The 25,347-nt window shown below is 40.4% G+C and overlaps 1 protein-coding gene and 1 long non-coding RNA gene across 12 annotated transcripts in view; one reads left to right on the plus strand and one right to left on the minus strand.

Moving 5' to 3' along the window:
* Nucleotides 1-268: 268 nt before the first annotated feature.
* Nucleotides 269-11,722, minus strand: LOC112677943 (uncharacterized). Of its 2 annotated transcripts, none has more exons than XR_003147301.3 (3): nucleotides 11,610-11,722; nucleotides 9,121-9,198; nucleotides 269-621 (listed from the first exon to the last, which is right to left on the minus strand). It is a non-coding gene; the product is annotated as an uncharacterized LOC112677943 (long non-coding RNA). The 2 variants fall into 2 exon arrangements; XR_007413342.1 differs by having other exon boundaries at nucleotides 11,006-11,664.
* Nucleotides 11,635-25,347, plus strand: part of SLC16A7 (solute carrier family 16 member 7) — a 170,237-nt gene continuing 156,524 nt past the window's right edge. For 5 of the 10 annotated variants that reach the window (XM_049115106.1, XM_035721650.2, XM_049115107.1 and 2 more), the window contains exons 1-2: nucleotides 11,639-11,764; nucleotides 16,483-16,818. The gene's annotated coding sequence lies outside the window, so the exon portion shown is untranslated. Of the gene's footprint in view, nucleotides 11,765-12,317; nucleotides 12,490-12,997; nucleotides 13,241-16,482; nucleotides 16,819-25,347 lie in introns of those variants that run through there. The other 5 variants (XM_025476778.3, XM_025476782.3, XM_025476777.3 and 2 more) reach the window with 5 other exon arrangements.

A 25,347-nucleotide genomic window follows, 5' to 3' on the forward strand; every position in this document is an offset into this window, starting at 1 on the left:
AATGTTGAAATGTGTTTCTCAGGAAGCAGGGAACTTTCTTTCTCTGGGCCCCACCCAAAGACAGCAGCTTTTGCATCCCTCAGTCTATGGGCCAGAGCAGTATCTAAAGCTGTAAAATATGTTGCCTACAAAACTCAAAGAGGCAAACAGATGACATTCTCCCCTTTTCATGGTAGGAGGCGCAAAGTGTAATAATTTGTTTTGTAGGGGGATATCCTGGCACATTGTGAAACACTAGACTCATAAATTTTAGAGAGTAGAAGATTCCTTTTTTTTTTTTTTAAGATTTTTATTTATTTATTCATGAGAAACACACAAACAGAGAGGCACAGACAGAGGCAGAGGGAGAAGCAGGCTCCATGTGGAGCCTGATGTGGGACTTGATCCCAGGTCCCCAGGATCATGCCCTGGGCTGAAGCCGGCACTAAACCGCTGAGCCACCCGGGCTGCCAGAGAGTAGAAGATTCCTAAGTGTGTTTATCTCACATCCATGTGACTTGTCAAGAATTCTAGCATACTTGTCATTTTTTTTGGCCATTTGGCCTGAAAAATCTAATGCCATTAATGTAATAGATCAGTAGGCAGATCTGTAGGATATCCAGATGGTCAGATCTCTTCATTCTAGATCATGGGAGAAAACAGGAGAGTATCAGAGCCTTGAAATAAAACTCTAAATGCGTATTATTGGTCATTCCATATGAATGTGAACTGGTTTCTCATCCTCCTCTAAATGGCATGGAAAAGAATGTACATACCATAGTCAGTGACCTCATGCCATGTATTTGAAGCTGGATTCATCTGCTCTAGCAAAGATAACGATTTCTGCCATGGCGACAACAGTAGCCACTACTCCATTGTTGAGCTTGTGGCAGTTTATAATCATCTTTCAGAAATTATTTATTTTCTGTAGGTGCTAACTCAACTCATTAAATGGTATCACCATCCTTTCTTCCTTTAGGCCTTTAAGGGTGGCACTGATCTCCTTAACTCTCCCCCTCCTCCTTACCATGTGCTGTTTTTTATTCTTATCATGGTTAGAAGGGGATGAGTTAGTTTCTAGGGCCTTTACTTGAACTTTCCCTCTATAATAACTTGTACCTCAAAGACCAAGCATTCAATGTGGGAGTTACTCCCCAACTATCCAGTGTTTAAATCCTAGATGGGAAATGACCACTGTTGAATGGGTACATTGACTCAGTGAATTTACTGTAAGCTGGATGTTGGCAACACTTAATTTATTATCTGGAGACCATATGCCCAAAGTCTAAGAAGGAGTGTGATGATATGTTGAGTTTTGGGGTGTCGGTGTCCACTCATTAACTCTCTCCTTCAGTCCTCATGATATCTGAACTTCTTTCTTTCCCATTGAAGAAGCTGTGGCTCCTTTGGGGGAAAGCCTAGGGGGAACCGCTCAAGTATACTTGTGATAGTGTTGCAGGGTTATTTCTCCTAGGAACCAGCCATCTCTCTGACCAGTGCTACAATTCCAGGTCTGGAAATAGGGAAATAATTTGTGGTGTGTGTTTTTGTTTGTTTGTTTGGTTGATTTTTTTTCAGTTGGCTGCCCTCCACGTCCCCTCCCAGTGATCCAACTTTGATTTCTTCTCCTGGTTCAAGATGCCCTTGTCAGCTGCCCATCTATTATGCCCATTGATACTTCATGTTCTATTAATTGTTTTAATAACTTGCTGTGAATGCACCCTCCTGGGATGCCAGACCAAACTTATTAGTCATTACAATTATCAGCATGTCCTGAGTTCTGGAAGTTAAGCATTGTTATCTATAGTATTTGGGGATCATATCAGCCCCACTGTTAACAGTGAGCCTAGTCCTGGAATGTTTCCACTGAACATTCTATTGATGCTGGTGCCCCTCTTACCAGCATGTTCCTCATGCCATTGGTCAATACTGTGCGGTACAGGCCTTCCTGTAGAATATCTACATACTCTTGAGCTTCTCTTGAGAATGCTAAGCACTCATCATGGGCTATCGCTTTTTCTACTTTCCTAATACCCTTTGTAGTAGAGAGTTCATACCAACTCCTGATGCAGGTGCCACTTTGGTAAATCCCGTACCATGAGAATGCTCTTTTGGGTTCCTGTACCCAACTTGTTTGTGTGTGTGTGTGTGTGTGTGTGTGTGTGTGTGTGTGTGTGTTTAGGCTTCCGTACACACAACAAGCAATTCTCAGACACCAGCAAAGTATCCGAGAATTCAGCTCAATTCTGAAACTATTTGCGTAGATACAGAATCAGATTCCACAGGCACAGGGCTTGGTTCTACAAGACTGCCTTCTACTTCAGATGACAAGAGCAAGCCCAGGCTGTCATCCATGCTTCTGAATGACTGGCTATAAACCAGAGGCTCTGATAACTCCTCTTTGGGTTTGATTATTTTGCTAGTACAGTTCATAGAACTCACAAAACCTGTTAGCTGACTGGATTATCAATTTATTGCAATGGATATTAAAGTAGCAAATCAACAGCCAGATGAACAGATATATAGGGTGAGGTCCGGAACAAAGGAGCTTCTATCCTTGTAGAGCTTGGAACTCAGCATGGTGCCACATGGAAGCATTTCATTTCTTCAACCTGGAAGCCTCTGACCCCCTTCCTTTTAGGTTTTATAGGGGTTTTGTTACACAGGCATGATTGATTAACTCAATGACCATCGATGATTGCTTTAATCTTCAATCTCTTTCTCTCTCTCTTTCTGGAAATCAGGGGGTAGAACTGAAAGTTTTAACCCTCTATTCAGGATTGGTCCCCCTGGCAAACAGCCCTCATCCCTTGGTTCTTTCCAAAAATCATCTCATTAACTTAAACCCAATTATGGTAGAAAGGGGCATGTTATAACAAGACATCCATTGCACTTTTATGGCTGAGGCATTTTCAGGAGCTGAGGACAAGAGACCAAACAGTATAACAAAAGATGTTCTCATCACTCTTACCGCTCAGGAAATTTCAGGGGTCTGGGGACAAGAAAGTCAGGAATTATGAATGAAGATCTTGCATACATGGTTATCTGAGTGACCAAATATATATATTTCTTATAAATCACAATATGGCAACTGCCAAGTCAATCAACTTTTTACTATTTAATGTTTTGACTCCCTTGATTAAGCATCCTTAGAACCCAGTCACATAAGCACTCCCCCAGTTTCACTGGCCAAGTCTAACTGCTTTGGGGTAGGGTTTCTGTTTTCCTAGTAGATACTGTTTTCTTCATACATCTAAACAGTATGATACTTAGTTCTCACTAGTGCACACCTTCCACTGGCATGTGCCCCAACACTGCTGAAAAGTTTTAACAAATGGACCACCACCCTGTTCCAGAAGCTGATTGTGATGGGGTCCTCCCTGCCAGTGAGGTGATGAATAATGCAGCTCTAAAAGCCTATATAGTTAGTTGCATTCACAGACCCCTTCTGATACCAACTTTCAAAGGTTGGATTACCTACAAGCAGATTCTGAGAAGTTTGGGGTGCAACGTACTCATTAAAAATCAACACCTAAGAAAGGAACGAGGGCTTGGCAGGCGTGGGCAGAAGAGGAAATCAAACTGTGACAAAACTCAGCAGGGATCTCTGCAGCCAGCACTACCCACCAGGATATTTCACATTGGGCCCAAATGACTGGTTTTTATACATTTACCACACTTAGTCAACAGCTATCCAAAAAAAGGAGGTGACATCAGAAGATGTGACTTCCTGCAGCTACACAGAATGTGAAGTTGCTGACGTGTGGGGGATGCCTGCTAACCACAATGTGCATGTGGGATCTTGGAAACACAGAGGTGTTTAACTCATGGTCTAAAGTTTCCAAAAATAGTAGGTAAAACAAAACAGAACCAAGAAACACTGACCGTGACTTGCTAGTTAACAGCAGAATGTGGAGGAGACACTGAGTAACTCTGAGTTTAGGTCAATCTCCACCTGGGTCTTGGAAGGCCAGCTCTCACTCGGCTGCCTTTTGGACACCCATCAACTGTAAGAATCCTAAGCCATATGGAGAAGCCATGTTTCAGTGCTCCCATTAGGAGACCTGGGCAGGCCTAGACTTTGACTCAGTCTTGCCCAGGAACCAGACACATGATTGAAGAAGCCCCTAAATGATATTAGGACCCTGTGTTCCATTCTTTCTAATTGAGCCTCTAGACATTATAGAGCAGAGACAAGCCATCCCTGTTCTGCAAACAGAATCCATGAATGTAATGAAATTGTTGTTGACTTATAGTAGAGTTTTAAGTTTTTCATATAAAAATAGTAACCAGAACAGAAAGGAAGGAAGAAAAAGAGGGATAATCTTTACAGATCCCATACCTAGATCCGCACCTAGGAAAAGAGAGAAAATTCTCCAGACTAGTTATGAGGAAGAATTTTATTCTCAAGTTATAATTTGTTTGAAAGACAGAGGCAAAGAATATCATTTTATGTACTACTCTACCAGTGGATCTGTAGCTCCTGTATAATAAATGATTTTTCTTATAGTTACTCAAATATACATGTGTAATCTTAACTGAACAGGAACTTACTGGAGTATGAAGCCAAGAAGTGATTAATTTTTCTTTATAAAACTATTTCTTTTTTTAAAGATTTTATTTATTTATTTGAGAGAGTGAGCAAGAGAGAGAGAGAGAGAGAGCGAGAGCGAGCTTGAGCAGGGGAAGGGGAGGGGCAGAGGGAGAAGCAGACTCCCTGCAGAGCAGGGAGACTGATATCTGGGCTCAGTCCCAGGACCTTGTGATCAGGACCTGAGCCCGAGGCAGACGTTAAACCAACTGAGCCACCTAGGCACCTCTATCAAACTGTTTCTGGATTTTACAATCATCTGATTTGTTCTTTAAAAAATTATTAAGGAGATACACTTAAATATCAAATCTTAATTAATTTTACATTGAGTGTTCTCATAATTCAAATGATATCAAATCAGTTTGTTTTACTTAGTTATTTTATTTTGGAGGGATTATTTCCTAAATATGTACATATTTTACATATGATAATACCATCTTTCATTTCTGTTAAGCTTTCTAATTTAGAAAGCAATTCCATTCACATTGTCTGGTTGACCCTTCTTAATAACCAAATCAAATTTTTACTACTTATGAAGAAAGTAGAGTTTAAACCGATTTGTGTCTTTGCCAAATTAGTGCATTAATGCAGTGCCCAACTAGGCCTATATCCAGTTATTCAGATGCTAAGTATCTGAAATACTCATTTCAGACACTCTATTGCTTTTTTTTAAGTTTTTATTTTACGTATTAAAAATCAAACTTGATATGATAACACATGTCCACAGAAATACTTTCGTTTAAATATGTATAGAAGCAAGTAATAAAAATCATCCGAATATCCATCAACATGCATGTGAATTGAGAAAGAATTTGTGGCATTTCCACACAATAGAACACTACTCAGCAGTGAAAAGAACAAACTACTAATGCATACACATGACACAATGGATAAATTAAAGATAAACATGCAGAATGAAAAAAATCAGTTACAGAAGTGTAGAGAGTATATCATTCCAGTCGCATAACATCTAGAATAGGGAAAACCTGCTAGGCTATGATGATAAGAACGAGATCGATGATTGCTTGGGTTTCATAGAATATTGTCTAATAAGAGCAAGAGGGAACTTCCTGGGATGACGGAAGTTCTCGAAATTTCGATCTGAGTAGTGGTTAAGATTCATCTAACTGTACACTTACAGTGCAAGCATTTTAATGCATGTAAGTTATACTTCAATACAAGTATATGTAACATGAAATAAAGCTGGTATATTGACAGAGAAATCCACAATTTGTGTTTCAGTCTTTGGCATCATGAAAGGAAGCTCCTTCTCCTCCACGATGGGTACTGAGCAAGAACTCTACATGTCTTTTTTGAAACATATTTTTGAATCTGCAGATAAAATTCAACTCACTGACTAGGGTGGTGTATTCCAGTTTAAATAAAAAAAAAACAAAACTACAAAGAATATTATTCAAAACACCTAATATCCCAGTATTTATACTCTAGTATGTATGTATGTGTATGTATGAAAAACATAACTATGCAGTGGCTGTAATCACAGCATTAGGGTTATAATCAGTCTGAAAATTAAATAAATAATGTATAGGCTTTTTGAGAGAAGCATTACTTTCATTTGAAAAGTTTATTGCAGTGCCCGGCAGATTGCTTAACAAATATGCCGAATGAATGAAGCTCATTGAAGATAAGCATTTCAAAGTCATTGTTGGATTTCTTGACTCTGGATCTGTATTGAGAAATGAAATTTTGGTGGGCCAAGATTAAAAAAAAATAGAAAATCAATAAACTTCAGGTGACCACCTACATTGCTAGGCTCTGGTCCAGATCATAGGGCCTAAGGCATAATCACATTTTGTGGATTTGACATGGATACCTCATTTCATGTAACTGATCTCATACAGATTATTTCTTGGGAAAAGATTTGTAACGAGTGATTGTTGAAGATCACTATCAACAAGATCCCAGAGAAATTAGCCAACAGTAAGAAATCAATCACCATTACATAGCAAAACGGCACAAAACAAATATGTAGTTTGGGTCAGTTCCTGGCAGAGAGAAAGCAGAAAAAGAGTTCCTGAATGAAAAACCAAACAGCAATATGGCCTGAACTTCAGCTAAAGAAGCCAAGAAAGGGCAGCTGAAAATGTAGCTTACTGAGAAGCAGGTAGCTGAGTTTTTTAGCATGAAACTCTCTGGTAACCTGGGAGGCATTATGTAAATGCAAACAGTGACTCAACCTTCAAGGACATTCCAGGCACAGGACAAGTTACACAATGTTACAGGCAAAGCTAGTAACTTTATGGTTGCGATATATAAAACACATCCTGATCAACACTACAGACCAAAATATAAGTAAATACCTATTTTTTTGTTAATTAGGAACAAAACTCTACCATACATAAATATTTTCATTTATTAAAATTATGCATAATCTCTGTGGATCTTTGAAGTGCCTGAAAGTGCCACAGAGATTTAGAAAGTGAAGCTAAGATTAAGTGACCCATCTAGGACTATATGCACAGGAAAAGGCACTGGAACCTAGGTTCCTTGGTACCATACTCAGTCATCAGTGTTTTATTTTTAAAAATTCATTAAATATTAAACAATTTTAAGGCACTAGTTACAAGATTCCTGCCAGAAAGGTTTACAGTTTATAATGAAAACTTTTAATCAAAGTTTCTAATTTTATATGCTTTCAGAATAATTAAAATATTCAGGGTTGCCTGTCTGGCTCAGTCCACAGCGCATGCAACTCTTGATCTCCTGGTTGTAAATTCAAGCCCCAGGTTGGGGTAGAGATTACCTAAAAATAAAATCTAAAAAAAAAAAAAAAAAAAAAAAAAAAAAATATATATATATATATATATATATATATATAGAAACATATTTTTGAATCTGCAGATAAAATTCAACTCACTGACTAGGGTGGTCTATTCCAGTTTAAATAAAAAAAAACTACTATATATATTTATATATATATTCAAATGAAGGCATCTATAAGACACTTGCAATTAGAATCCATTAAGCTCACTTGATGGATAGCATTAAATAAAATGTAAAATTAGAAAAATGCCAATGGATAAGAGTTTGAATGCAGAATCTCTTTTAGAGTCCCAAAGGTCATTTATTTTACCAAAAGACCTCTCTGCGTAATTGTATACTTATGGAAAGTTACACCATATATAACAATGTCCGACATAATTGTTTTCTCTCTCTTTTTTTTTTAAGATTTTATTATTCATGAAAAAGAGATGGAGCAAGAGCAGAGAGAGAGAGAGAGAGAGAGAGAGAAGGAGGGAGAAGCAGACTCCCTGCTGAGCAAGGAGCCCTACATGGGGCTCATCCTCTAGGATCATGGCCTGAGCTGAAGGCAGACGCTTAACCCACTGAGCCACCTAGAGTCTCTCTCTTTTTTTATTTTTTTGTGAAAGGAGACTAGATTTGCATTCTCCACAATTCTATGGGAAGCTTCCACAGAAGATATTCCCAAAGTAGACAACATGGGTATACTCAAGACATAAATTTACAGGCAGTGGAAATATTTCTTTCATATTTTGCACATTCTATGAAATCAGGTCAGAGCAATCATATTCTCGGCTGCTAGCCAGCCACAATCTCAGCCATTGTATGCTGCCCACTGGATGGCAGGTAGGTACATGGTTCTTTTCACTCAGGGGAATATTTGGGCATTTGGCTTTTTGCTCTTACTTAAAATCAATCTATTGTGTGTAGTTTACACACACACACACACACACACACAGTCTACTTTGGTCTCACAGTCTTGCCATGAAAAGGCCATTAAATATCAATTTTGAGTTGTGAAGTATCTATTTTTAGCCTTGACATAAGAACACATTATACACATTATAGCATTCTCTTAAACTCACTGTTTCATTGGGTCTTTATTCCATTACGATTTATTTTATTTTTTTAAAGATTTATTTATTTATTTATTTATTTATTTATTTATTTATTTATTTATGATAGACATAGAGAGAGGGAGAGAGAGAGGCAAAGACACAGGCAGAGGGAAAAGCAGGCCCCATGCCAGGAGCCCGAGGCTGCACTTGATTCCAGGACTCCAGGATTGCGCCCTGGGCCAAAGGCAGGCACCAAACCGTTGAGCCACCCAGGGATCCCTCCATTACGATTTATAGTCTTACTAAGTAACATCACGTATTGGTCAGAATAAGTTAGGTTATGTTCTCATAACTAATAATGCCCAAAATATCAGTGGCTTAACACAATAATGGTTTCTTGCTCACACAAAGTCCAGTGCAAGTCAAGGAATCCTTCTTTATCTCTTAATGACTCTGTTTTATAGCTATTCCATCTAAAACATGAGACTGAGAAAGGCAAAAATGGAGGAAGCACACGAGCTCTTAACTTCTTTGCCCAGAAATGATATATGTCACTTGCATCTATACTTGTTAGAATTAGTCACATGGCCCCAATATAACTATAAGAGAAGCTAGGAATAGCCTTGTCATGCAGATCATGGATAGTGTGAGCATCAACAGCCTCCACCATATAACTGTTCCTTAAAATCACACGATCATTTCTTTCCTCTAGTTGGCAAACATTATTACCTTGTATCTGCAAGAATTTGTGCCAGATACTGGAAGACTGCAAAGACGAATAAAATGTCTTCTCTGCCCTCCAACAACCTAATAGATCGGGGTGACAGAAAAAAAATATTTTTGTAAAGTAGAAAGAAAATGTCCCAAACAGAAGCATACACCATGTTCTATGAAAAGGAAAACCGAGGAAGATGGAATTAATTCTTATTGAAGGAATCCTTGAAGTGCCGGAGAAGTGATGACATATTTGCGGGACCTTGAAGGTAAAACAAGGCTCAGCCAAGTTTGATATGGAAAAGAGAAAATAGGGAATGCAAAAAGTCAGCAATATGTGAGAAGATATGGCATGGCTGAGGAATGAAGAACCTGAGGGTTCACAGCTGAGGATAGAGAACCTAGAATTTGAGGCTGTGGGTAGACAGTGGAAGACATTTGAGCTTTATTAGTTTATACGCTATTTATGTTTTTACTAGTTTACTTATTTGTGGAAAATGGGTTGCTAGTATATGGAGCATATTGCTGTTCTTTGTTTCTCCACTGTTATTTCATCTCATGAATAGAAATTCAGGCCAACAAAATTAACCAAAAACATTTCAAGTTCTGATCCTATGGATTGCCTTTTCTCTAAATTGTTTTCTCTTCTCAGCTTCTGGATAATATTAAGACTATAAGTCATAGGATAAATTGACTGGATTTATTCCCACCTAATTCTCCTTTCAGCTTCCTTTCTAATACAATCAAATATTTATGTAGCATGACTAGCCATAGCAATAAGGCAATTTAAAGATGAATCCTCAAATACTAACACTGGGGTAGTAGGTAAATTGGATCCAGAGTTTTAATTGTTGGAAAAACAAGACTTAAAAGAAAACTACAGTTATGATTCATGCATTCATGCATGCTAGTTAGTGACGTTTAGGAATCTGACAATGAGTTAAATAGACCAAGAACATGGGTCTGTAAAAACAAGCAAACAAATACAGAAAAAAAAAAAAAAAAAAAGAGAGAGAGAGAGAGAGAGGGAGAAAAAAAAATCAAAAAGAAAGTAGAGAATAGGGTCAAAATTCAGGAAAGTTTTGGTCTTCTTTCTCTTCTTTGGAAGGAAATGAGTAATGAATGAGCAGGAAAAATGTCAATAGCAAACACTCAAGAACATGACCTGGAGATGTGTCTTACTTAGTGTTTTCTTTTCAAACTTTAACATTATTTTTTCTTATGAAAATGAAGTGTCTATAGTCACTGTTAGACATTCTATTACTCTCGTATGCCTATCATATTTTATATAAATGTCATTTTACACATTTTTAGTCCAAGAAAAGCTAGTCCTTTCTGGAATTTTCTGCCTTAGTTCCTTAGTTTCCAACATCACTCCCTCTGTAAAATGTCTTCCAAACTCCCAAACTTCCAAGCTCCCTCTGTAAACTGCCTAATAATAGGCAACATTTATTCACTCATATTATCTACCATCTACTACACATGTATCATCTCACCTAAATCTTACGACAGCAATAATGGGTTGATATTGCTTCTATTTTGTAGCTACAGAAACTACCATTCCAGTTTTGTAATAAGCCCACAAACCAGCTGTGGCCGAAGCAAGGCAATGTGAATTTAGCTAAGTGACTTAATTTGTGAAGGGGGGCAGATAATGCCACCCCGAAATATGCCACTTTGGCACAGTGATTATTTTGAATTAAAGTTACTTGGGAAACAGCCAGTGCCAGGAGGACACTCTGAGCACCCCCCCCCCACCCCTCCCCACCCCTGCCTTTGTCCCCCTGAAAAGAGGAAGTACGTCTCCCACGTGAAGTTACCCTCCCAGTACCAGGAGGCAGAGAGACCCCTTATCACCAGACACAGAGAATTCAGGGCTGAGAAGAACGTATAAACAAACCTTGTCTGCTTCGGTCACTTTTGAGTCCCATATTTTTATGGGCTCCTAGATTTTTCTCCTGTTAATCTGCTTTATGTCAGTGTACTTGTGAGGCCAGCCAAAGAACATGGAAGGGAAGAAGAAAAAAGTCTTCCTCCACTATACTTGTCAATTTCCAAATTCGTAAAATGTGAGAAATCCTAGTATTCATCTAACAGGGTTATTGTATCAATTGAAGTAACCCATAAAAGTGCTTAGTTAGGGCAGGGCTTGACAATGATACGCACTTAACACATAAGTGTAATTATTACTGTTCCTTTTCTTGCCATTTGTTTCCTGTCCCTTTGGCTTCAAAGCTTCAGTTATTTCAACCAAGTTATCTCGGCCTCTCATAAATGATTTCAGTTCTAGAATAAATAAGAAGAGCTTCCAGGAAGTTATTTTAAGACCTAGGATTAGCATGACTTTTTCACTTTTCAGGAGCAGAGATGTGTGTGTAACGTAGGTGAGGGTCTGCTAAGTCGCCAGAAACAGGGCAACAGGAATTCGCAAGTTCAAGCCCGCGTTGCTTTAAAGGTTCCTTTTTGTGTGAGCAGGACTTCAGCTGTGAAGACGTTTAAGGAACCTGATCTCTGGTGTCACCAAACGTTCAGTCCCAGCCCTTCCTCTTTCCGGCTGCCCCAAGAGTGTTCTGGACGGTGGAGGAAGGAAAAAGAGGGCAGAGGAAACCAGACCGACGGTTGTGGAATTGGCGCGAGCCCGGGCACGGCTCGTGGGCAGGTCGGACTCGCCCTTGGCGGAGTGAAGGGATTCGGGGGCTACAATGCAGCGGCCGGTGCACGGGCGCTTTCCTTCGCCTCTTTCCTGGTTCGGGGTCTTCTTGCACTAGTTTTTGTGCCCCGCGCCCCACGGGGTGAGGGTTAGGTTTCCCTTAGGTGTCGTGGTGGGGGGCCCCATCCCCAGCACTGCCGCTCCTCCCCGCGCCCGGGAACACCTCGGTCCCAACGGCGGCCCCCGGACACCTCCACGGCCGGGACGGGACGTCCGACCCCCGCCCCCCCGCGCCTCCCTCGCCCCCCACCCCCCGCGCAGCCCCCTCCCCTCCGCGCCCCCCCGCGCATCCCTCCCCCCACCCCCCGCCCCCCGCCCCGCTCGCGGGCTCCCCGCCTAGCTCGCTGCCGCCCCCAGCTACGCCCCGGAGTCCCCGCGCCCCGGGCCCGCGTCCGCGGGGGCACAGCCGCGGGGAGCATGCTCAGTCGGCCCCGAGTCGCGGGGCGGGGCGGGGCTCCCCCTTCCCCTCCCCCCTCCCCCCGCGCGCTCCCGGGCACCCACTGGGGCGCTCTCGGGCCGCGCCTCCCTCCGCCTCCCCCCCGCCCCCCCGGGCCGCGGGGCGAGGACGAGTCCAGGGACATAAATAAATAAATAATTCCATCCACGCGGTGGCGGCGCGGCGAGCCGGCGGCGGCGGGGGCGGCGGCGCCCCGGGGTGCGGGACGGCGGGTGAAGTAAGTGCCGCGGGCGCGGGGAGGGGAGGGGGAGGGGAGGGGGGAGGGGAGGGGAGGGGCGCGGGGGCGCGCCTCCGCGGGGCCGCACGCCTGGGTCAGGGCAGCGCCCCGGGGCCCCGCGGAGGCACAGCCCCGGTCCCCGGGCGGCCGCGGGAGGGCGCGCAGGGCAGGGGCGCGCAGGGCAGGGCGCCGAGGGGCCCCGGGCGGGGAGCGGGGGACGGCGGGTCCCGTGCGGGCCGGGGCAGCCCCGGGCGCGGCGGCGGCGGGGAGCGGCGGTGCAGGGCGGGGGGGGGGGGCGGCAACGGGGCGGAGGCGTCGCGGTCCCCTCCGGCTGCAGAGCGGGGCGCGGGGGGCCTGCGTGGGGCGGAGGGAGCGCGGCCGCGACCTGACGGGCTGCACACGGCCTCGGCGGGGGCGGCCGGGGCGGGCCGCTTTCCGGGGGCTGCGGGGTTTGGGGTCTACTGCGGGGATGTGGAAGTCGCACACGCGCGCACGCGCACACCGAGGAAGCGAGCCGCGGTTTCCCCGCAGGTGACTCCGCCAGGAGCAGAGGCGCCCAGTGGGTTGGGTCGAGGGAGGCCGCTGGTGTTTGCAGGAGAGCTCGTAGCCTACGTCCTCGCCCCCCTTCCCGGTCCAACAAGAGGCGCCGTGGAGCCGTAGGAGAGTGAGCCCGGGTGAGGGCAGCAGCCTGGGGGGCCCGGCGGGGACGCGGGACGCCCTTCCCTGGCGCCGCTGCCTTGGCCGCACGCAGGTGAGCGCAGAAGCGCTGCAGACCTCGGGGTGATCTCCGGGAGCCTCCAGCTCCAAGCGTGCATTTCCAGGGAGCGGGGCTGAGACCCAGGGCTGAGACCCAGAGCCCGAGGGGGGTTGCAGACCGTGGAAGAGGGAGCCAGGAGGTCAACAAGGTGACCCTTCTGGGCTCCTCGTAGAGCGATCGCAGCTCCACTTTGTGCTTCTGAACACACTGCCCTGAAAGCAATCTAAGCGGGCAGGCAACCGAGTGATTCAGTGAAAGGGAAAGATTATTACCTTAAGCAACTCGGTGTGTTGTGTAACAACTCATAAAGTCAGAGGCGGTTGGGGCTTTTTTTTTTTTTTCCCCCAAAACTCACATCAGCAGTTTGCAGTTACATACTGCTTTTCCCCCCAGGGAGTGTTTTAATAATGGTAAGTGATCTGGAGTTTTAACGTTGGTTTCCCAATATTCAAGCTCTTGAATCCTCCCATAAATGCTCAGCCTCTTTCTGGAGACGCATGGACTCTTTTATAATATCTGGCTTACATTTTCACCCGGGAGCCCTCCTGAAGGGAAGAAGGGCAGACTGACCTATAGAAATATCTTTTATCCAGAGTCATATTCCTGGATCATGAGTCTGGAATAAAAGGAGACTCTTGCATTTACTTTTACGTCTCTCTTCATTCACTAAACTTTTTTTTTTTTGAGACATTCAGAGTTAGACACAGACTTCAAGGTCAATTTCGTACTTTTGTAAGGTTAAGTAATTATTTAACAATCTCCTCCTCGGTTTTTCTTATCCCTACAATGTGGTTGGTGCTACCTACCCTAAAGTGCTATTATGAGGAATAACATATAGAGAAAACAGCTAAAATACAGACTAGCAATTTTTGAACCCCTTGCACCATTCCAGACACTGCACTGTGGTTATCAAGATGGATGAGGCTGACATTCCGCTCTCAAAAAATTCACATGTGGCCATCCGGGTTAATCTTCCTCCTATACTTTTGTTGTTGTCAAAAAAATTAAAAGTTTTTATTTAAATTCCAGTTACTTAACGTACAGTGTAATATTAATTTCACGTGTATAATATAGTGGTTCTACACTTTCATACAACACCCGGTGCGCATCACAATATCCTATTAGCTTTTTACCAATTTCCTTCTCAATGGAGCAAAGGAGACATATATCCTACTAACTTGAAAGGGATTTTGCTGTTGTAAGAAATAAGAACTACTAAAAGGCAATTTGAGAAGGGCACCCCACCTCAGAAACTGGTGTGTGCAGCCCATTAGTTTGCCTATTGAGTACAGATAGGAAGTGGAGGGTTTTCTTCTTGCCTTGGGGGAAAGACACTCTTTCCTTGGAAATTATCCTTACCAATGACTTGATTTCCATTTTTTTTTTGGAAGAAGAGGCTGGCCTGCAATTTCTATACTTTGGACAGAGTACAATCCACCTACTCTGAGAAGCCCAAGAGTATAGTATTATAGTATCTCTGTAATGGTTACCAAGTTCTCTGCATTGTGCTCCTACTTTCTTTAAGTCTGTTGGTTTAGGCACAAAGAGTTAACTTGTTCAGGTTGCACAGCTGGAGGCCCAGGTCTCTGGGACAAAGGAGGGAAGAGGGTAAAAGCAGGACCTCTGTAGCCTGGTCAGTCTGGGTTTTCATCTTGGCTCTGCCATTTACTAGCTAGGACAAATTTCTAAACCTCTCTAGGTCTTGATTTCTTCATGTGTGAAGACTTCCCAAAAACTTTCTTCATGTACAAAAAGAGGATAATTCAATTTCACATAATGGGAGCAAAGATCAAATGAGATAATACCCGTGAAACGCTGCTTAGCACTGTGCCAACCACGTGCATTATGGCAGCCTGTGGCACATATTAAATATGTGGCCTTGAGGCTCTTAGGCTCTTATCAGGATGACTGGTTTATTCTTCTTAATAGATATTTGAGAACCCTTAGAAGTGCCGTGTTTCCCATTAGACGGCCTACCGGAGTTGGATTGTGTCATAAACTGTTACACGGACTCTCATTGTCTGAGGTCATTTTGGTTTGTCACAGGCTTTCTCAAAACTGGATCAAAGTGATTAGGAAACTTATTGAGAAACAACTGTACACCAAGTCTCAGTCAGAAACAGACCTTAAAAAAAAATTAAAGAGAAAGCGTTGTTTTCTCAATTGGTCCCCAAAATAGTGATCCCTGGGGTCTAGTCTGCCTAGTTGGGGGAATCCAATCGTTTACAATCATAATGTGAGAGAATAGCCTAATATGGACGATTGTCTAGAGAAAAAACAAAACATTTACCCTATATACATGGCAGCTGCTAGTAAACAAGAAGGGGTATGAGCATTTATGTATAAAATAATCAAGAACACTGGGGAAAGAATTAACCACAAGTTACACAAGTTGAACTTGACTATAATAAAACTAGTCCAGCTAGCACTGGACTGAGTGGTAATGGGGTGCACCAGAGACGTTTTCAACATATTCATAAATATCAGTGTTAACAGTGATGCCAGTATTTTTGAAAACATTTTCTTGTCCGAATACAAAAATCTCTTGCAAATGTTTTCATTAATATTCATTGAAATCCCAAATGAGTTCGTGAAAATCTTGCAGGGCGTTTGAGTGACAGCTAGGCAATGCTGGCATAAAGATACTTGTGTTAAAACTTTTGTGCAGTTAGGATAGCCTTATAAAAATTGACATATGCGATTCAGTTATCTAAACTGATAATTTTTGGTAATACTTAGCTTTAAAACAGCAATTTTTTGATTAGAAATATTTGGTTCAAATGGTAAACACAAAAATATTTGTTTAGAAAAATGAAGATCTGCATAAAGTGTTGGTAGTTTTTAGAAAATTCTCTTGTGTCACTAAGACTGTTTCCTTACCTGATAACATGATAAATGTGTTCTTATTAATCATCTATACCCCTAAACAGATTCTGATTAGAGCTAATATGCAGATGAATTATAAATTATAAGAAGAAGCTGCCCTGCCAAGTAATTTACTTGCAGACCACTTTCTTTTGGAACTAGATTAGATAAGAATAAACAGCAAAACTAAAAGGCATGAATTTACTTGAACAGTTTCTAAGGGATGAACTGTAAAAGTGATACTTGCCTTATTTTAAATCTGATGCTCCGAAATTTCAGAATCCAAAGTTCTGTCGGCTCTTCTCAACTATGCAAAAGGTGTATTCAGTGATAAACAGCATCATGTGACGTGTGACGGTGTTTCCCAACAGGTGATACTGTTGGCATTTTGGCAGGACACCTCTTTGTGTGGGAATGCCTCTTTCACTGCAGGACATTTAGCGTCTATGACCTCTGTCCTCCATATGCTGATAGCTTCCCCTCAGTCATGGTGATTACCGAAAATGCCTCTGATGTTTAATTATACCTCCTGGAAGAATGGAATCAGATGCGGCTGAAAACTATTGGCCAGTAGGATCAAATTGAGAATTTCTGAGAAAATTATCCTTGAGATCAGAGTATCTCCAAAAGCATCTTCTGCTTTTTCTTCAAAAGACAAGCTCATGTGAAAAGACCTGGATTTGAAGGAATAAGTTCTTTTTTGTAAGGTATAGTAAGTATAATCCTTTAATAATCAGGTTATCCTAGGTTCCAGACTCTCATTTGTTTTAAGCTGTCAGGCTTTGGCAATATGGGCACCTGTTGCTTCTTAGACTCCTGTTTTGGCTTCCAGGCACTCCTTGTTCTTCCTCTTACTTCTCTGACTGCTTATTTGCAGCTCCTTCTTTCCTTCTGCTTTTATCTCCTGCTCAGTTTTTCTTTTGTGTATATTCTGTTGATTGACAAAGCTCATCCTATGTGACCTCTGCTTTCTCTTTGGTAGGAATAACTCCGATGTCATTATCTTCAGCCTTGACCTTCGCTAAGCTTCAAGCTGACCTTCCCAAGTGCCTGCTGGACAGCTCCCCTTCCCTGTGCTGCTGACACCTTCAGCAACATCCTCTGGACTCTCTGTCTCCCTTCTTTCCTTTGCTCCTACTGCTGCTATTAATATTAGCATTCTAGTTTAGAAGGTTAGAGACTTCCCTCCTGGTCTTGCATCTCCAAGTCAGTTGCTGCGATCTGACAATTGTACAACCAAAATACTTCTTTCATATTTTGCTCTTTTCTGATGTTGCCACAGAGTTTGGGCACCTTTGACATACTCCCTAGAATCATGTCAGTCTGTTAGTGGCTCTTCTCGCCTCTAGCGTCTTACTCTATTACTTAATTCTGTCGTTTGTCACGACATAGTCTTATGGAAGTACACCTCCCTCTCTGATATGTTCCTAACACTTTAGTGACTTCCATTTCCTGGGTCTAAGGACTAGCATTTCAGTCCTTATAATTCCCAAAAAACTTTTCTGGGCTCATCTCCCACCATCATCATACTGGAGTCCAATTGAAATGTGCTTTCTGGCTCATTTATCTGCATTCCTTTTCCTGCCACCATACCTTTGGGCATGTTGTTTTTCATCTTAAAATGCTCTAACTTCCTATTTCCGTTTCTACTTTAATCTCCTCTTCATAACTGAACTTACACACCATATTGAAATTTCCTTTGATGCCCCTAGATAAGTAGAAAAAAAAACTTTTAAAAAATTTTAGTAATGTTGCATTTGTAATCTGTCTTATTTGTTTTAAACATTTTATTATAATTGCATTTGTATAAGTCTTTAGTTTCTCTATATAGTACAGAGTTCCGGATGCCAGGTGTAATTATCTGTACTTACGTATCTTTTAACACTTTGGTGGAGTACAGAGTTGCAAGGAATTTAGAGGACTTCTGTTTCCTCCTGTTCCCTTTCATTTTTATGTACTTTAGCATCTTTAATAAACAACTGTCTATTGTTTAAGTGTACATGCTGAAGCAGTCTATTTTTTTAAGGCATTTCCAATTATGACAATGTTGTTGCTTCTACCTAGAGTTCTTACTTGGCGTTGAGGCCACACAAAATAAATCCCCCCTTTTTCTTTAAATTTTATTTGTTTCTTTGACACACAGAGAGAGAGAGAGAGAGAGAGAGAGAACGCGAGCTCACAAGCAGGGGGAGGGGCAGGCAGAGGGAGTGGGGGAGGGAGAAGCAGGCACCCTGCTGAGCAGGGAGCCGGACATGGGGCTACCATCCCAGGACTCTGGAATCATGACCTGAGTGGAAGGCAGACACTTGACCGACTGAGCCACCCAGGTGCCCCAATCCCTTTGCATTTTATTGACCGCCTATACATATGTGGTGATAGCTTACATGTCTTATATTTTCTCTATAAATTTAACATATTCAGTCTTTCTACCTGCTGTTTTTATAACCTGGTTAGGGCCACTGTATTTTTGGAGGCATTCAAGTTTAGAAAAGTCTGCATAAGAAATTGGTGAGTTGAAAAAAAAAAAAAAAAGAAATTGGTGAGTTGTTACCTCAAATCAACCTCTGGAACTAGCATAAGTTGTGCTTATGATTTTCAGAGGCATAAGCAAGAACCGATTCAGGTCAAGTTAGTCTTGCTAAATAAGCTAAATTAAGCTTTGTTTGTATGACTAAACTGGCTTTGTCCACTCGGGAATTTTCAAGGCTGATCTCTGTTTTTTATTTTAATAATACTATTTAATTGCCTTCTGTGTGTCTGATTTTTATATATAATATCTCTAATTCTTATTATTACCATGTAAGATAGATTATATTCATTTACAGATAGAATAAAGACTCAGCAAAATAAGGCTGTCCATTAGGGAACCCCAAGAGTCAGGGCCTCAGTAGATGTTTTAATGCAGGTAAGATGCTAATGGCAACTAAATCTTGCTCCCATGTCTTAAATTATTTCAAATCAGTAAATAATTAGCATTGCTATATGAAGTACTCTACATGGAGAGCTTACCTTATACAAGGTATCATTCCTGACACCCTGAGGAGACTGTAATTTCGGAGATGTTCTCAATGGGTGTAGTAGGTATGAGTATAATCCAGAGTGGAATTGTCAAAATAAACAGTAGAGAGCAGTGATAGTCTGCAACAGAGGTTGACAAACTGTAGCCCTTGGGCCATATCTAGCCTGCTGCCTATTTTTGTTAATGAAGTTTTCCTGGAATACAACTACACCCATTTGTTTTTGCATTCTCGGTGGCCAATTAATTTCCTACTGCTGGATAGAGTTGACTAAGCCCATAAAACCTAAAATATTTACTATCTAGCACTTCGAGGAAAATGTTTGTTGATCCCTGCACTAGGATTTCAGAAGAGTGAAACTTTACTATGTAATAAAGGAATAATAAAGGACTTTAATGAATGAAGTGGAATTTGTTTTAAAGCTCAGAGTATAGTCTTTAAGTGAAATTAGATGCTGAATGTAGGTGCCACAAAACTCAAGAGCAAAAGAAAACACATGGACAAATGTAAAAATTCACTGAACAAGGATCATAGCATTGTATATAATCCGTGTAATATTATAACAATTTGTGAGTGTACCTTTTGTAAGTATTCATCTAGAACAATGATTCTTAAACTTGATGAGACTTTTGAACCAATTGGTGAATTATTTATTTATTTATTTATTTATTAAGATTTTATCCATTCATTTGAGAGAAAGAGGAGGAGCAGAGGAGGAGGAGTAGAGATTGGAGGGGCAGAAGCAGAGGGGGAGGGGACTCCATGCTAAGCAGGGAGCCCAATGAGAGACTCTATCCCAGGACCCCTAAATCATGACCTCCTCTAAAGCCAAGAATTAGGTGCTTAACCGACTCAGTCATCCAGAGACCCCCAATTGGTGATTTATTTAAAGATTATATATATATATATATATTTTTTTCTTTTTACTCAGTAATCTGTGATACTAAAGTATAGTCCATATGGAAAAATTACTGATCCAGAATATTATTCACTTGATCAAAGTGATTATTTCCTGTAGAGGACAGAAAAGTTGTTTTTCTCACAAGTTATCTCAATCTTCACAAAGTACGTGTGTGCTACACATGTGTTAATTATTTTTGCTAATCACTATAGTAAAAACAATACTGGATATTGAGAACACAACTAAGTGCCACCACTGTGTCAAGAGCATTTTGTACCTTATGTAATTAAAAACTTAGAATAGCCTTAGATGTTGTTGTTCTCATTCTACAGAAGAGAATACTAAGGATCAGATAGTTTAAGACAGTAAGCTAGTAAATAGACTACCATGATTCAATATGAAATTGACTTTTTTTAAAAGGGAACTTTTGGAGATGGGACATAGATAGGAATGAACTTCAATATATTTTTTTTAAAAAATGAGCTTACCAATTTGTTCTGTTGTGTGACTGAATTCTGTTAAAAGAATTGTGCTGTATTTTTGTAAAAGTTGAGTCTGCTTTCACTACAAATGCATCTGCAAATTTTTATTGAAAATATGGATGTTTAAAAAAATACTGATGTTTTATTGACCCAGAACTTTCTTTATCCTCTGTTTTGTTACTTTCTGTCTATAATCCTGTCTCTCATTTTCTTTCTTAATGTTTGGTTGTTGATAATGTCTTCTTTTTTCCCCCTCTTTTTTCTGTAGTATCCCTTACTAATATTCATCTAGGTCCCATTTGCTTATTCCGTGGTGTCTTCAGTGTAGCAATAAAGTGCTTCAATGCATTTTCCTAAAGCAATGGCCTCTTTGAAAGGAAAAATAAAGCATCAGTGCAACTTAATACCAGTGTTTTTTTGTTTTTGTTTTTTTCCTGAACTTAGAAAGCAGCAGATACTGCAGAAATATTTCCATATCGCTATATGACAAAATAATAAGTAGATAGGAAAAGGTGAATGATTCAGAAGAAGCTGCAGGGAGTATATGAAAATGTAAATCTATCCCTCATGGGCCACATTAACATCTCTGTGGAGAGTAATCTGGCCACTTGTGCCATGGAAAGAACATTAATTACACCTAGTAATGGCCTGCTACAGGATTCTCAGATACCAGTTCTCAAGCTCACTAAAAATTGTTGCCTTTTTTATCATTAATTTTCTAAGTAAAAAATGCTATTAATTTAAGAAAAAAGCTGCTTCAGTGAAGAGTCATGCAAATTTTTTTTGTTATTTTATTTCTATCAATGACATAGGCTTGTTACTCTATCTCAGTAAGATACCTGGGCCTATTATTTACATTTGTTTTCAGATGTTCAGTAAAAAGGGGGGAAGAGACACTTCTGTAGACATATCACCAATTAAAAATAAAATCTTATTTATTTATTAAATATTTTTATTTGTTTATTTGAGAGAGAACAAGAGAGAGCACAAGCCCAGGAGTTGTGTGTGTGTGTGTGGTGGCGGGCGGGGGTGGGGTAGGGAGAGGGAGAAGCAGACTCTGCTGAGTAGGGAGCTCAGCCCAGGACCCTGGGATCATGACCTGAGCAAAAGCAGATGCTTAACTGACTGAGCCACCCAGGCATCCCAAAAATAAAATCGTATTTTAAATGCTTAGAAACTTAATTACTGTTCATTGGGATACTTCACTATTTTTGATAAAGATTATTATGCATATTTGGTCTATAACTTTCATTTGATAGTGAATGTTCCATACACCTTTTTTAGTCTATAAGCTATTTAAATTATTTCACATTTTATTAGACCTTTTATGTTACTAGCTTTTGTTTCGTAGCAGCAATACTTAATGTCTCTTCAGCTATACGTTCAGATATTGAATGGTAGTCTGTAAAAATCTAAATTTAAAATTGTAATTTTTAAAGTATTTTCTTGTGTCCTAAGGGTTTTCAAAAGGTGTTCTTCACTCAGATTTTTGAAATTGGAAAAGAGGAGAGAGAAGGCAAATAGCACACTCAGTGCTGGTTGCGTGCCAGTGAGAAGGCATGGGGGCTTTACATGCATTACCTCACGTAGTCCTGAAAGTCATTACCTGACAACCTTAACAACCCTGTGATGTGTACATCATTCTCACTAATTTAGGATGGAAATGAAGCACACATGTTAGCTAACAAAAATCCATGTTTGTCCTTCTATTCCATGTAGTCTTCCCAGGTAGAGTAGAATCTTCCATCCCTGGGTGGCTCAGCGGTTGAGCATCTAATTTTTGCCTCAGGTCATGATCCCAGGGTCCTGGGATCGAGTCCCACATTGGGCTCCCCTCGGGGAGCCTGCTCCTCCCTCTGCCTGTGTCTCTGCCTCTGTCTCTGTGTCTCTCGTGAATAAATAAATAAAAGTCTTAAAAAAGAAAAGATTCTTCCGTCCCTGAACACATATTTTCTAGAAAGCGAAAATATAGGGAAGATAAAAGACAAATATTTATAAAAGATAAATATTTAGGATTCTGTCCTTTTAAATTGTGCTAATTAAAAAAATATTTTTAAATATCAAAATCATACATGGAAGCCTTTCCCAAAACAAAAAAAGATAAAGTTAAGACAAGAAAAATGTTGACAAAATTTTATTTTGCCTCTCTTCCAAATTGTAGCGTGTTCAGGCTGCTATAACAAACACCACAGACTGAATAGCTTAAAAGCAACAGAAATCTATTTCTCACAGTTCTGGAAGCTGGAAGCTGGCCCAGTGAGAGCCTTCCTCCTCCAGGCTGCAGACTTCTGATTGTACCTTCACATGAAAGGGAGGGAGGCAGGAGCTCAACCACGGAGCCACCCAGGCGTCCAAGAATATCTACTTTTGAAAACAAAGTTTGATTCTCTAATGAAATAAAGTTAAAGAATCATGGCACTTTGATCATGGTATATTATTCTGATGCCTTTTAGTAACATAGCACATCAAAACCACTTCTTTTGAAATCATTAATGATTTGATTACAAAAGATGGTCCTTTTCAGAGGCCACAACAGTCCATGTAGAATTTTTTCTCACCCCAACAGACTATATGGGGATATCATATTTGTTTAATTCAGGATTAATAGGTTAACTCAAATCTCTAATTCTACTTTTGTGGAAGAAGCCCTATGCATACAGGAATACCTGATTTGCATAACTTCTCTCTGTTTGGATTATTGTCCTTAGACTCTTGGTTTTACAAAACTACGTATTAAATACTACAGATTGTCTAAAAATAGATGGTCTATGCTCTTAATCTGTCCATAAAAATATTCAATTAACAATGGAGCATTTCCTAGTTTACCTATCAACACTCTCCTATAAAATAGTATTTAGTAAGTGTTAATAATACCTGATAATGTTCTGATACCTTCTTGGTTGGATATTTTTTTGGAGTCAGGAAGGGATATTGTGATTACAATGCACAAATTATATTCTCTTGTCATCTATAAAGAAAAGTCCCACTAACACTGAATAAGCATTAGACACAATAAAACTTTGATAAAAAAAAGAAGGTAATAATACCAGCAAAGTTATCAGTTGTTCTTTTTTTTTTAAGATTTTATTTATTTATTCATGAGAGACACAGAAGAGAGAGAGGCAGAGACACAGGCAGAGGGAGAAGCAGGCTCCATGCAGGGAGCCTGACGTGGGACTCGATCCCAGGTCTCCAGGATCATGCCCTGGACCAAAGGCAAGCGCTAAACCGCTGAGCCACCCGGGCTGCCCGTTATCAATTGTTCTTACATTTGGTGACTCTTCTTGTTCTTGGAGTATCTTAGATGGTTTTGCCATTGCCCCAGAAATCTGTCTTTGGCTTGTTGCTCAAAGTCTCCCCAGCAACATAAAGATACTTAGATAGCTGACACTTGGGTTTTTTGGACTTTACCTTGCTCGTAAGATGTCGATTTATCCTGTGAACTCTAACATGCCAGAGTGTAAAAAGATGAACCTGTTGGAGCTTGCTTGTTGCCTCATCTTGGACCCTGGCCTGCTTCCTGCTCCATGATTTGACTCTGTTGGATCTTGGCATTGACTTTGGCCAGGACCTGGTGACTGTTCCCTGAAATGCCCTTCAGTTTAACTGGAAGGGGAAACTACAAATGATAGTCATGGGAACCTAACAGTTGCCAAAAGCCAGACTGAGAAAGGAAAGTGTCATGGACAGGCAACAGCGTGATGCCTAAAGAGACTGGCTTTTAGCTTTACTACCCTGTGACTGTGACCTTTAAGTATAAATACATAGCATGGGGATTTCATTGTATAGTACCCTACCTGTCATATAACGGAAGAGTTAGAGCGCTTATTAAAGTATGTCTCAAGGTATGAAGCATCCTGATAGTACTTGAACAATATTATTTTGTGGAAATTCTCTCTTTTGCTTCAGACCAAAGTATTTTATTATTTAGTTTGAACAAAACTTAAAAATATTAGACACCACCACCAACAATCATTTGTCATAATTGAGATATTTTGGGTAGACCACTAAAAGTGTCTAAATGTGTGCCTAAAATCTCTGTAAGTAGGCTCGTAGTTTTTCTTGAATTTATTTTAAATTTTGATGGCTGTTTTAGGTTTTAATAAAAAATTTTGAGTTAGTTTCCACAAATATATAAAAGAAATATTCTGAATTTATTTTTAAGCTACCTGTTTTGGGTTTTATTGTGTAAAAAGAACTCCATCAAAAAAAAAAAAAACTCCATCATCTTCTTAAGACTCTGCTTGATTCTGTTTCTTAATTATTCGATTGTCTCAACTATTTGTAAGGGTAAAAAAAAACACTGTTCAGTAGAATGAACAAGGGGAACTGAGTCACTTTTATTCTGGAAAAAAAGTATCATCCATGAATATAAAGGAATTTCATCATTTCCAGAATAAGCTCATTGTATGAGGAGAGCTTAGGAGCATGTTATTTATTTACACAATTCCCCTGACATTCATTATTTAAAAGGTAACTTAATTTTGTCTCTACTCTTTTACTTAATAGTCTGTTTTCTAGCATCATTACCCAGTTAAAAGTCATATTCTGTCTGAGAATTTGCTTAACATGAGTGAGATTTTGTAGAATTTAGTATGGTATGTGTTTTGGCACTAATGCATTCTTTGGAGAGGTGGCTGGCTAACTTTATAAATCATTAATCTCGATTTTTTTCTAATGCATAATATTCTGCGTTAATATGTAGTGTGAGGAGAAAATCACTTCTATTTTTTGAGCATTATTATTAGATCCATTTCACCATGAAGTATGGAATCCAAAAATATAATCTACATATATTGTTGCTCTATTCTGCAAGTTTCTACTCATGTGAATGTT

Source organism: Canis lupus, chromosome 10, assembly GCF_003254725.2.
Source record: "Canis lupus dingo isolate Sandy chromosome 10, ASM325472v2, whole genome shotgun sequence".
In the NCBI taxonomy this organism is placed as follows: Eukaryota; Metazoa; Chordata; class Mammalia; order Carnivora; family Canidae; genus Canis; species Canis lupus.